Source organism: Alligator sinensis, unplaced genomic scaffold (genome assembly GCF_000455745.1).
Source record: "Alligator sinensis unplaced genomic scaffold, ASM45574v1 scaffold73_1, whole genome shotgun sequence".
In the NCBI taxonomy this organism is placed as follows: Eukaryota; Metazoa; Chordata; order Crocodylia; family Alligatoridae; genus Alligator; species Alligator sinensis.
This window is the reverse complement of record NW_005841838.1, coordinates 6,476,610-6,489,099: the sequence shown is the minus strand read 5'-3', so window position 1 is coordinate 6,489,099 and position 12,490 is coordinate 6,476,610. Positions and strand designations below refer to the sequence as shown.

General features: G+C 40.4%; 1 protein-coding gene across 1 annotated transcript in view; it reads left to right on the top strand.

The window, feature by feature from the left end:
* Positions 1–12,490, top strand: part of SHISA9 (shisa family member 9) — a 341,337-nt gene that overhangs the window by 122,397 nt on the left and 206,450 nt on the right. The gene's annotated exons all lie outside the window — the stretch shown is intronic.

Below are 12,490 nucleotides of genomic sequence, written 5' to 3'. Positions count from 1 at the left end.
TCCTGCCCAGGCAGGGGGTCAGATTCAATGATATAGCATATACGAATCAAGGTCCCTTCCAACCCTAGCATCTATGAATCAATTAATTGCTCTTTCTGGCCTGATGACTCATCCATTAAACAATTAGCTGCTCGCTCACAGGTGGTGGTGGGGGGAGAAGCAGGCTGGAAGGAGATAGGCTAGCTAAATAAGCCCTACTCAAAGCCCAGAGCAGGGAAGGGGGAAGAGTATTTGAGGCTCTACCCCAGGGGCGGGCAATTATTTTGGGTGGAGGGCCGCTTACTGAGTTTTGGCAAGCCATTGAGGGCTGCATGACAGGCAGCCAGGAGCAAATAAATATAAATTTTCTAAATTTTTTAGGGGCCCCGCAGGCAGGATAGAATGGCCTGGTGGGCCGTATCCAGCCCGTGGGCTGCATTTTGCCCAGCCTTTCTCTAGCCCCATGGCAACAGGGTTGTGTCCAGGCCGGCTAAACACGGGGCCCAAGGGCGGCTGCTGCCTCTCCCCTGTGTTCCCAGGGTTCTGGGAGTGCCATTGCCATTTGGTCCCTCCCTGCCTGGCTCTTTCCTAATGAATGAACAGAATGATTTAAAGCAGGTATGATTTATTGATTTATGGATATTTACTTTTTATATTTGGACATGTGATTTTATAAAGCTTTTAAAGTTTACTGTCATAAATACATTGTCTGCCCCCCCACCCCTAATTTTGTACAGTCCTGAAAATGTAAATAGATAAACATTGAAATAAATACTTAAAACATTGATTTCATTCACCAAAATTATAGAAAAATAAAAACTGAATTCTGCCAAGCTTACATATCATATATGCTATTAACAATAACTATCTATGCACTGCCATTAGTAAGGCTTGTGTGCACTTCCAGAGGCAGAATGTTACTCTATGTTATTCATTTTAGGACAGTATTTACTGGGCATGTTCTGGTTTTCAGTATCTTGATTGCTCCAATTAGTGAAGGTGAATGACGTATGTCTGCATTTATGTCTTTGAATACTTGCATGTACATTTTTTATCAGCTGGCTATTATACAGAGCTTTTGTGTTATTACAGGTATCATCAATGCTACTGTTTGAGTTAGTATTTAGGGTTCTTGGTAGCTTTTTGTTTGTTTTATTGCTTATTATAGGACCAGGTAGCACTATTTATCATGGTCCACAATTCTCATTAACTATATAAAGTGCTATATAACAATACATAGTCCAAAAAACCAAGCCAAAGAATTTCAAATTGTTCACCTAAAACTAATGGATAAAATTGACCTTAATCTCATTGTACCTCACTCTTCATCTGTAAAATGTCACCCCTCATCTAACAGGTTTTTCTGAAGATAAAATTAATCCTTGTAAAGTGCTTAGACCATTATAGTGATAAAAACCACAAAAAAATCCCAGGAAGAAATTAATAGTTCTATCTTCAGAGGAGAATTTGAATAAATCCTAAAGCAATACACAGGACAAAGAGAATAAAACAAAATACTAAAGAAATGTTCATTTAGTGAACACCATCATTCACCTTGTGCACTAAATGAGGCAGGAGGTCTTTGGAAATAACAGTAGGTGATAATGTAATTAAAGACTATATCTTAATGAGTACATAGAAGGAACTCTAATTAAAGTTTCTCTTGTAGCCTTCATTCTAGAATTTCCCAATTTCTTAATGCTTGACTTCGCACCTTTATAATGTTCTATGTGTGCGCTTGATTCATACTCACTTTACACAGCAGGTTGGTAGCAACACCATAAGGCTTCATTCATTGTCATAGCATTTCAGTTTCTATTTGCTTTGCTATGGTGCTGGGATTGATACCTTTATTACAGTTGAAATAAAAAGTTTTACAAGCTAATTGAACTGCTAATGTTACTTCTTGTGTTGGTACAAGCAGTAATCTCATTTGATAGATATATTGCCACACCATTGTATTCAGCATACGCAGATGTACATTTTGCCTCCAGATTCCTATATATAGAAATATATTGTCAAATCATTCACATATCTTGCACTTTATACTGAATTTACACTTCAGGCCTATTTTGTCTCAGTGTGTATTTACTGTGTATCCACTGAGAGAAATGTATTGAAAAAAATGATACATACACTATTTACAAGGAACATATATATTCATCACTTTTGTATTACGATGACACCATCCCACTGCATTAAGACGTTGTCAGAGTTTCCTTTATATACTTTTTAGTCTCAGAGGCTTTAACTTAGCTATAAAAATTCTCATAGAGTAGAAATTCAGCATAAGGTCTCAGATCATAATCACAATGCCCTCCTCCACATTCCTACAAAACTGATTCACTAACACATATTCACACACCCCAAAAGAGGAAGAGAATAGATATTTCATTTCAGCCGATCCACTCTCATATAAGGAAAGAAACTTGGTTGCTCTTCAGAGGTATTTTGAACTTGTCTCAAAGTTTTAACCATACCGTATCATAAATAATCTCCAGTACAGTAAATAGTTGGTTGACATGTGAAGTATTTCACATTCTGTAAAATGTAGCTATAAGTAGAACCTGCCATAGGAGGTTTCAAAAAGAATCTGCATATTCTGTATGCTACAGTAGAAGACAGAAATACATCTCTCACATACAACGTTAAAGACAGAATTTTACAGCCTACACAGATGTTATAATAAAAAAACAGCACAATGTTAGGTAAGAAGATATTTTTATGCCTATAGCACTTTCCAGAATTATAAAATGATTTGTTTGAATTAGGGAATTTAAATGTATGGGGGATGGGAAGGCCAAAGAGCTGCAAACTATCTTCAGCATTTTCCATTTATTTAATATTCCAAATTATTGAAGGCACAGTCAATGCAAATATGATTTGTATTGATCAGTAGATTTGATTGAACCCTGTATAACAGGAGTGATTACTTGAAGCCCTGAAGGTTTTCTTTTTTTACAGCTTTACAAAACAGTTTTCATTCTGAAATTAGCCATTTAGAAAAATAACATGTGTTTTTATAAAAATATTTGGTGAATAGCTGCAATTCTTCCTAGTTCTGCCAATAACTATGTATTTTCTGGGCAATAAGGGCAAAATTCTATCCGTGGGACAAAATAATTATTTTTCAAACATTCATTCCAAGTAAATAGCACTTTTCAATAACATTTCACTGCTGTCTATAAAAAAATCAATATGGTGATTTGTAGTTATAGTAACCACATTTGGTCAGTCCTTAATTTTCACTTTTCTTCTACATCTCTTCCCTTGTCTTCCCATCATTCACGCAATCCAAAAAAGATCACTCACTTCCCTTCAAATGACTCCTCACCTACCAATGAGCTTTCTGACTTGCTGACTTCTTCATCACTTATCTGCTGCTTGCCCCACAAGGCTCACCCTAGAGAAGTCTTGAATGGTCTTGAACACAAGAGGAGCAGACAGAAGTGCAGCTCCCTGCTGTAACCAAGAATGCTTTGCAGGAAGTGTTCCGAGTTACAATGACTGCCTGGAACAAACAGAAGTTCACTGTTGGTTTCAGGGGGGAGAGGAAACTAGCTGCTGGCTGGGAGCCTGCAGCTGGGTTCCCCTAGCAATGGCCCCTCCTCCCTCCTAGCCTGTCCTTTGTTTCAGAATGGGAGTGGGGACAAGGAGGAGAGGGAGCTTGTTCTAGGGACTTCCCAACCAGTGTGGGAAGGTGGGATGGGTGTACTGGAAACCTCCGCTTTGGGCTCCAATACACCCACCCTACCCTTCAGCAGGGGATGAAAAACCCCCAGACTGAACTCCCTCCACTCCCTTTCCCCGCCTCCCATTCTGAAAACAGCTCAAGGCTGGGAGGCAGCACACACAGAAGTTATAGAAGATGCTCTGTTTTGAAACGTCTTCATCTGACCCCTCATGCAATGAGGCTTCAGATTTTTGCCTAATCAGCCATTTTTGAAGCATTCTGCAGGTGTGCCCATGTGTTTGGTCATGGCAACACACCACTTCCTGTGGCCAGCTCAGGCGAATATTGTCACCTCTGTCTGTGTCCTATGTGGCCCAAAGGGGTAGCTTGACATGGGAGAGTTTTCAGCAAAGGGAGGAGGCATTTATTTAAACATCTGAGAGCTTCTAATTCACTGGGTACTTCTGAAAAATGTTATAATGAATTAGAGTTTGTTTTTGCCAATGAAGTATTACAGACATTTTTCAGAGTATTCTTATAAGAGTATGGTTCCAAAGCATATATCAACATGTGCAAAAATAATTTCCATTTAGTATCAGTGCAGATAGTAGGCTAAAGTCTTTCCCCAGTTTATGCTGGCTCCCACCTACATAATCTCAAATCCATCTCAGTGTAGGACACTCTACTTAGAGCAGTGGTTCTTAACCTTTTTAGACTCACACCATCCCTCATTAGAGTCACAATACCCCTCTGAAAATGCTGGTTCTTAGTTTTCACTGATTTTTTGATTAGAGAAAAATAATAAAACAATTCTTCTGTTGCAGAGAACCCAGAAATCACTGAGTCTGTCCTGTGGGATCATGTCAGTACACCCAACAGTGCTAACATTGTGTGGCACCCCATGGCCACGTGCATGATTAGAGGTCAAGAGAACAGGTCTTATGAGGAGAGGCTGAGAGGCATGGGACTCTTCAGCTTGGAGAAGCGAAGGCTCAGGGATGACTTGGTGGCAGCCTATAAATATATAAGGGGTGTGCATCAGGAACTGGGAGAACATCTGTTCACCAGGACACCCCAAGGGAAGACAAGGTCTAACAGTCACAAACTGCTGGAAGACTGTTTTAGACTGAACATAAGGAAAAGCTTCTTTACCGTCCAAGTCTCCAGAGTCTGGAATAGATTCCCCCCAGAAGTGGTGCAAGCATATACTCTGGATACCTTTAAGAAATGCTTGGATGCTTATCTTGTTGGGGTGATCTGACCCCAGCTGGCTTTCTACCCCTTGGGAAGGGGGCTGGATCTGATGATCTTCCCTTCCAGCCCTAATGACTATGAAATCTATAAGAATTACTGACTTAAAGGGAATATAGATGCAGCATAAAATACTGTGATCTAAAGTTACTTGCTGATTAAAGTGAGCAGGACTCTACCTGAGCAGTTGTTATAAAGTTATCGTGGGAGTGCTTTTAGTGCACTTCAGTATGTTATATATAACTTAATAATGAGGTACCCAATTTTTCTGATTTCAAAGCTCCCTGTGATACCTGAAAGTGTAATGATATAGAAATCATTAATATTTTTTCATGTTTCTGAATAAGAGTAAAAAATTTAAATTAGAATTTCATTGATTCCAAATTAGATTTTTTTAGACTGGATTATGGTTAGTGTGAAAAATAGCTTCAAGCATTTAATGTTACTTTTATTGGGCTCTATTTTTATAGTTGCTTGTCTTGTTTTTTTGTTTTCTTTAACAAGCAATTAATTTTTGAATACTTTGTCATTTTTCAGAGTTGTTGTTTCTTCAAGAATGGAATAGAGATAAAGGGCTAGATGCATACCGCCCTGACTCAGGAGCAGCCTGTACCTTGTGGGTACAGTTTTTAAACAGTGTTACTTTCAAGGCAAACTGCCAATACTGAGGACTGACAGTGGCCCATTGGTCCCAAAAGGATGAAAACTATATTTTTCATTGTTTATATTGAGCCAAATGATACATCTGCAGGCAAAAAAGAACAAGATACCTGACATTTCCTTCTCTTTGGATTTGTAACTGTGACGTTCACATAACTTATGTTAGACAGCAGATTTCCTGGCCAGAATCCATATCCCAAGTCTTCTGTGGCCCTAGTGTATACAGACTCCAGCTGGTTGTACCATCTCACAGGCTTCTATCTCTTATGGCAGCAAAATGTTCAGTAACTATTCATGTGGATAACTGTGAGTTCATAGGGAAGGGCTTTGCTGTTTTTACTGGAACAGTTCCTAGTTCTGACTGAGGTCAGTCAAGAATTTTATTGGAGTGCACTTAGAAAATGGTTCACTAGAGTGCAGGAAAACTGACATTAGCAATGAGCTGGCTAGCTTACCAGCTTTGGATGAAGCAGACTGCCAGATGAAGTTATAAGAGAATGGAGTATCTGGTGTAACCAGAGCTATATTTCTTTGTGTTTGTAAAAAACAAAAAACAAAAAACAAAAAAACTCCCCTGTGGAGTGTTTTGTTTAGATTGTTAAAATCTGTTTAACTCAAGCACATGACAAAATGCACTTGAGAGCAAAGCTGTCTCTTTGAAAGTCTTTTGCTGTTTGACTACATTGACCAACCCTGACAGTTTATAACTCCATTACACTCTTGTTGTTCTGAAGGTTGCTTAAAAACAAATAATTAAGAATTGCAGATCTTGCTGCAAAGTGGCAAAGCATGAAAAGTCTGACCTTCACCCAAGGACGTATTAAGAACTCCAAACTTTCCACACTCACCTTCCCTAAGGATCGTCAGTAATTCCAACATTATGTGCAGAATTCTCTTTCACCTAGCAGATTACCAAGGAGTAGCTTGCTACCAACCCTGGGGTTATCAGACTGAAGTGTAAGAGTCACCTTGTGGAGATAAGCAGTTATCTCTCTATTCCTATCAGAGGGGTACTTATGCATCCAGAAGAGGGAAACATAATCACTCTTACACTTCAGTAGGGTAATTCAGTAGGCCGCAAGCTGCACTTGGGTTGTCCACAAGATGGAACAGTATTCTGCCCCACGTGCTTGCTCTGTCAAAGGCAGTCAGTAGTTAGCTAGAACCCATTTTGTGGGGCCAGATTCCTTGCAGCCTTGCATTTCATTCAGTCATGTACACAAATGGCAGCAATTTATATTTAGAACTCTGAGGATAGGGACAGAAGTTACACATAAACAGGTTTAAGTCAGCAGAAACTGGTTTAAACCTGTAACAGAACAGAAGAAAATGGCTGAAACTGATTTAAAATAAACCTGGTTGAATGCAGTACAGACTTACCTGATTTGGGTAAAATCAGTTTATGAAACTTCTGTCCCATACCCCTTCCTGGTTCAAGTTAAATCATAGTCCCCCAGCATCCCAGCATGCTTTCTGGCCCTGGGCTGGGTTGAGTTGTCTGGGGACTGCCCCTCCCCCTGCAGCAAACTGGGAGGGGGGGTAAAATTCCCTTCCCCTAAGTACAGAGTTTCCCTGTCCTGCTAAAAACTTACTGCTGGCTGCAACCATGGACTATAAATCCCAGAGGCACCTAGAAGCAGGAAGAGGAAGTAATGAGCAACCTTGAAGAGTCCTGCTTCTGTAACTGTAGACTGTAAATCCCAGAGACCTTAGGGGCAACAGAAACATGAAGCAAACATACAGCCCATGCTGGCTACATGCCAGAGAGCTGTGCTCTAGCACCCCCTGGCTTCTGGCCTGAGCCACTGCAGGTATGTGGTTGCATTTCCTGAATGAAAAGTGAATGTCTGTCCAGTTGTTTCTCAATTTAATCTCTGCGGCTTAGACTAACCTGCAAAGACTAGATCAATTCAGCCTCAGGCTTGTTGACTGCCTTTACTTAACCTGAGACAGGGATCATCTTTTTGCTAAGTGTTCAACACAATAGAGTCCCAAGGCCTCTAGACACCAGCACCACCATATAAGCAATAAAAAGAATCATGCAGTTGGGGTAAATGATTGTAACAGTTGTAGGGTGAGGATAAACCAGAGCCATAGTATCTGTTATCATTCTTTTTTTGTATTGCACTAATGCCCAAGAGCCACAATAATGGGCTATAACTCTATAAAAACACAGAACCAAAAAAATATATTTGGAAAGTTTTGAGTGCAGTTAATTGAAGTCCATCAACCTCAGGAGAAATATATCCTGAAACGATTTTTCTTTTGAAACCTAGTGAGATTTTTGATCTCTATAAAAGTGAGATGGTTGAAAAGTATGATTATTAGAGCTACCCAGTAATTTTATATGAAAATATTATATACAAAATAGGCTTAACCCCAAAACTCTGTGCAAAAAGCTAACATTCTTTGCTTTTGTAATTTATTATAATATTCCTTACCAAAATGCTATTATATTAATTATATACAAAATTGCTTATTTACCAAAAAAATGTGCTTTTCTATTGGAAAAGGAGGTTTGAGTAAAAATGCTAGCAAAAATATTAGATATTTTTGAAAGAAATGGAAAACTGACCTATTTTGAACCCTTAAATAAGGAAGCAATTTCAAAGACTGCTTTGGAAATTGCTTTTCTGTTTCTCAACCAGTTTTATTACACTTTCTATTTTGAATAGTTTCTCTCTGTCATTTTTCAGAGTTGTTGGGTTTTTTGAGTATGGAATAGAGATAAAGGGCTAGATTGTAAACATACATTCTTCCCTGAGTAAGGAGCAGCATGTAACCAACCTGCCACAGTAGCAGAAGAGAGATCAATTGTAATTCAAAGAATCACAGTTCAATCCCTGCTTTTCCCTTGCTCCATAGGGGAAGATGTGCCAATCCTTTGCCTGGTAAAGATTATTTCACCCTGTGAATTGGCTGAGCTATGTTGGCTAGTGTTTCATGTTTTATGTGTTGGGTAATAACAGAAAAGGATTCCATGTTTCTGTAACTAAATTGGCTCTTTATTAGTAACATATCTACAGAGATGATTCAACTGCAAATACTCTCCCACGGATTGATTTTGTGGTACCTTATATAAACAGCTACCCCCTGCATCCAATCCTTTTTCTTCCAAGTTCCATGCAGGTTACTGCATCTTTTTATTTTAATAACTTTTGTTATTTATTCTTTGGCCCATCCTTATCTGCTCTTTTCTCCACAATACAGTGCAATGCAAGGGATTAAGGAGGATTCTTACATTTCTTTACTTCTATGAATGAGTGAGCAGAAAGACCCATAAATTTTGTTCTATTCCTGAACTTCCCTACAGATTTGTATGCAAGGTAACTGCCTTTATTTTTGTGACAATTAAAGACCTCATCCCTGATGCAGAAGACATTGGATATAACATAAGACTGGAAGGGGCCCCCGCTACCATTCGCTCCAGTTTCTTGTGTTCACAGGCAACCATATAACAAAACAGTCCTTAAAATCATCCATTCAGATCTCTGTCACGCAACTCAATGGCAAAGCACCTTACTCTATACAAACATAAACAAAAAAACACTCTACACCACGCCACAGGTAAAAAACAGGATGGGAAGTCATTATACCTGTAGTTTCTTATATTTTTTTAATGGCACAATTCTTGTTTATATACAATTATTTTTGTGCTGCTTTTATCTACCAATCATGGTAGCATTTTTGTGGAACATTTGGAGAAGGCAGGAGGTGTTTTGTGGGAAGTAGTAATGAAAAATTCATGAGGGATTAAAAATAGTTGGGTTTTTTTTGGGTTTAATTCAGTATCTCTTTATAATTCCCCTTCATTTCCTTCCCTATTTATATTGAATATAAACAGAGAGCTTCTTCTAAAAAAAGTTGGATGAATGGGAAATGTGCTGGAGTGAAATAAGCAGTACATTTTCTGAAGTAGGTGCTTAACATCAGGCACCTACATCAATAATCTGGAACCTTAACAAATGGCCCGAATTCTTTTGTGTGTTCTAAGCATCCTTAGTTCCTTCCAAAATAATTAGGAATGGTGGGTAATAAGTGACATTAAAACAAGATAATTTCTCTAGATTCCTCATTTCCTCCACCTAGGCTTGGAAATTCTCATCTATTTACATTCTGATTTGTATTTCAGCTTAAGTCTGTAATATTTATTTTACATTTTAATAATGGAGTAAAGTACCCAAAGTTGATAGATAGGTTTGTGAAGGTTAGAACTGGGAGGTGGCAATGTAGGACCATGCCTTGTTGCTTGAATGGTTCCTCCTGCATTAGCACTGCAGGCAACAATACTGCTGGAAATCCTTTAAATGTAATTGTTTCAGAGCATAGACCCATTAGATATTACTTCAAAGACTGTTTTTTCCATGATTACTAGAACCTGTTCTCTCCCTGTGAGAATCAGTCTGTGGAAAGTTTGTCTGAGGAAGGAGACATTCTGAAAAAGTACAGGTGCCTTAGGCTAGGCTTCCTCTGCTCCACTTCTCCCTTCACACAGCCTCACAATTCAAGCCACTTCTCTTCTCATCTTGCAACATCTATGCATCCAACCACCATGGTTTCTACATGTCTTCTCTCCAGATATGTCCCCACCATTCTTAACAAATGCCTGTCCCAAAAACTGATATGTTTATGTCTAAATAGAAAAGAGAAATGGTAGAAAAAGTGCATGAATTCAAACCCTAGGGCCAGTGGTGATCATTAGGGGTGTGCAAAGCTTTGGGTTCTGATTCGGTTCAGAGGCGATTTGGCCTGATTCAGCAGCTGAATCGCTGACTCCGAAATGAATCTGGAGACCAATTAAAAGGTCTGAATCAATTCAAAGCTCTCCGAATTGATTTGGAGAGCTTCGCAGATTTGGGCAATCCCCGTTTGCTGCCGCAGGGAGCTGGATCTGGACTCCATACTGGTAAGTAGGGGGTAGGGGAGGCTGGAGGAAGGAGGGGACCATGGGGAGACCCCCGCCAGGTTCCATCCCCTGCTTGCTCCCCCAGCCCCGCTAAGTGCCTTCTGACCCTTGCCTGCTCTCCCATCCCCAGACCCCATGACTTCCCTGCACAGCCCCAAATCCCAGTTCTTTAAAAAAAAAAAAAGCCTCCACTCACTGGATGCTGCAGCGGCTGTTGGGACTTCTGGGAGTTTGTGGGAGAGCCCCCCATGCAGTGCAGGGCAGCGGGGGGCAGTGGGGATTGCCCCCCACCTGGCAGAAGCCAGTTTGAGTGGGGCTTTTTTTTTTTTAAACAGCCAGGAGCTGGGGCTGGGCAGGGCAGCCATGGGGGGTGGGGCTGGGAGAGCAGGTGGGGATTGGGGCCTCATAGCAGAGCCCCCCATGCAGCATGGGGAATTGGGGGGCAATGGGGATCACCCCCCCTGCCTGGCAGCAGCCAGTGAATGGGGGCTTTTAAAATTTTTTTAAAGAGCCAAGAGCTGGGGCCAGGAGGGGCAGCTATTGACGGGGCTGGGAAAGCGGGCAGGGGATGGAGCCTGTCTGATTTGGAGATTTGGCTGATTAGGCAGCAGCTGAATCTTTGAATCAGATTTGGCTACATTTATTTGGGACAGTGATTCGAATCACCTTATCAAATCACTGCCCCCCAAATTGTCTGAATCCAAAGCAAATACTAGCTGCTTCACACAGGCCTAGCGTTAATCCTTTGTTACAGTAACAACAGTGTAGCAGTAGTAACAACCGAAGCATCGTCAAAGCACTGATGAGCTCTGGTAATTGTCAAATGGTCTAACCCTCCTAGCCACCACCTGACTTATTCAGAGTTTACTTTAATTTATGCCAGGGAACATGCTGGTGCTAACAAACTGGTGGGTGTGCAAAACTGGCATGACCTGTGCCTTTTCTGCATTACACACACAGCTGGATCCATTGCCATTACAATTCAGCTACAGTCAAGATCAGCTACAATATCAAACTACTGTATATTTTTCCTAGCATACTACATTAAAATCAAGTTGGGTTTGGCCGGAGTGATCCAAACAAAAGCATGTAACTAAGGAAATTACCGTATACTTAGTATTTTAATGTAAAACTGAAATAAAAAGCAGAAAATACTGTGTTTCTTCCTTATATCACAATTTATACAGTTCCAACAGTTTGAAAAGCACCTTACAGATGTTTATGAAGAGAGACCCCTGACCTAAGATATCCCTTCACCTCTAATTTTCAGGAAGCTTTTGGGGTGCAGATTTTTTTTTTGTTCTCGTTGTCTTTCTCTTACAATAAATAAGATGAGCAGAAAGATGTTGCCATGGTGAGATTTTATAATGTACTTAAAGACATGCATTATAGTTATCTACCAATGAGCCACTGAGACATGGAAGAAACAGCACCACCAAGAACTAGAAAATCAATTAACTTAGTTACAAAGCTTTGCAGTATTTATCTAGTGCACAGTGGGCATGTCCACATTGTCACAACCCAAAGTTGTGGTTTTTTGTTTTTGTGTGCTTTGGCACCGCTAAATTATGTCCCCGCCAAATTGCAGCTCCTTTGCATGGTAGAGTTTTCTGCTGCAATAGGAGAACCCGCGTGCAGAACAGTATTTCCCGCCAGTTTGTAGCCTTCTTTGCATGGTGCATTTCTTTTGCATCATAGTGATGCACGGTGCAAAGGAGTTCCCGCCATTTGTATTTAGATTCACGCCACATTATTGGCCGATCCTTAATATAGGCACACGTGGCGGCTAGCGATTGGCTTGCTAGCCGTATAAAGAGCTTGGGAGGTTTCCGCCTAAGTTGGAGAGAGAGAGAGAGACAGCAATTGGAGTTTGGGAGAAAGAGCGTGAAGATCTCTAAGCACTGCTAATCCCTTCGAACCCAGCTTTCTTTTTCTCCTTAAGAGGGCAATAGAGGACCGACTTACCAAACCCACGGAGTCTTAACAACTCCGGGGGACCTATTTACCGAACCCACGGAGCA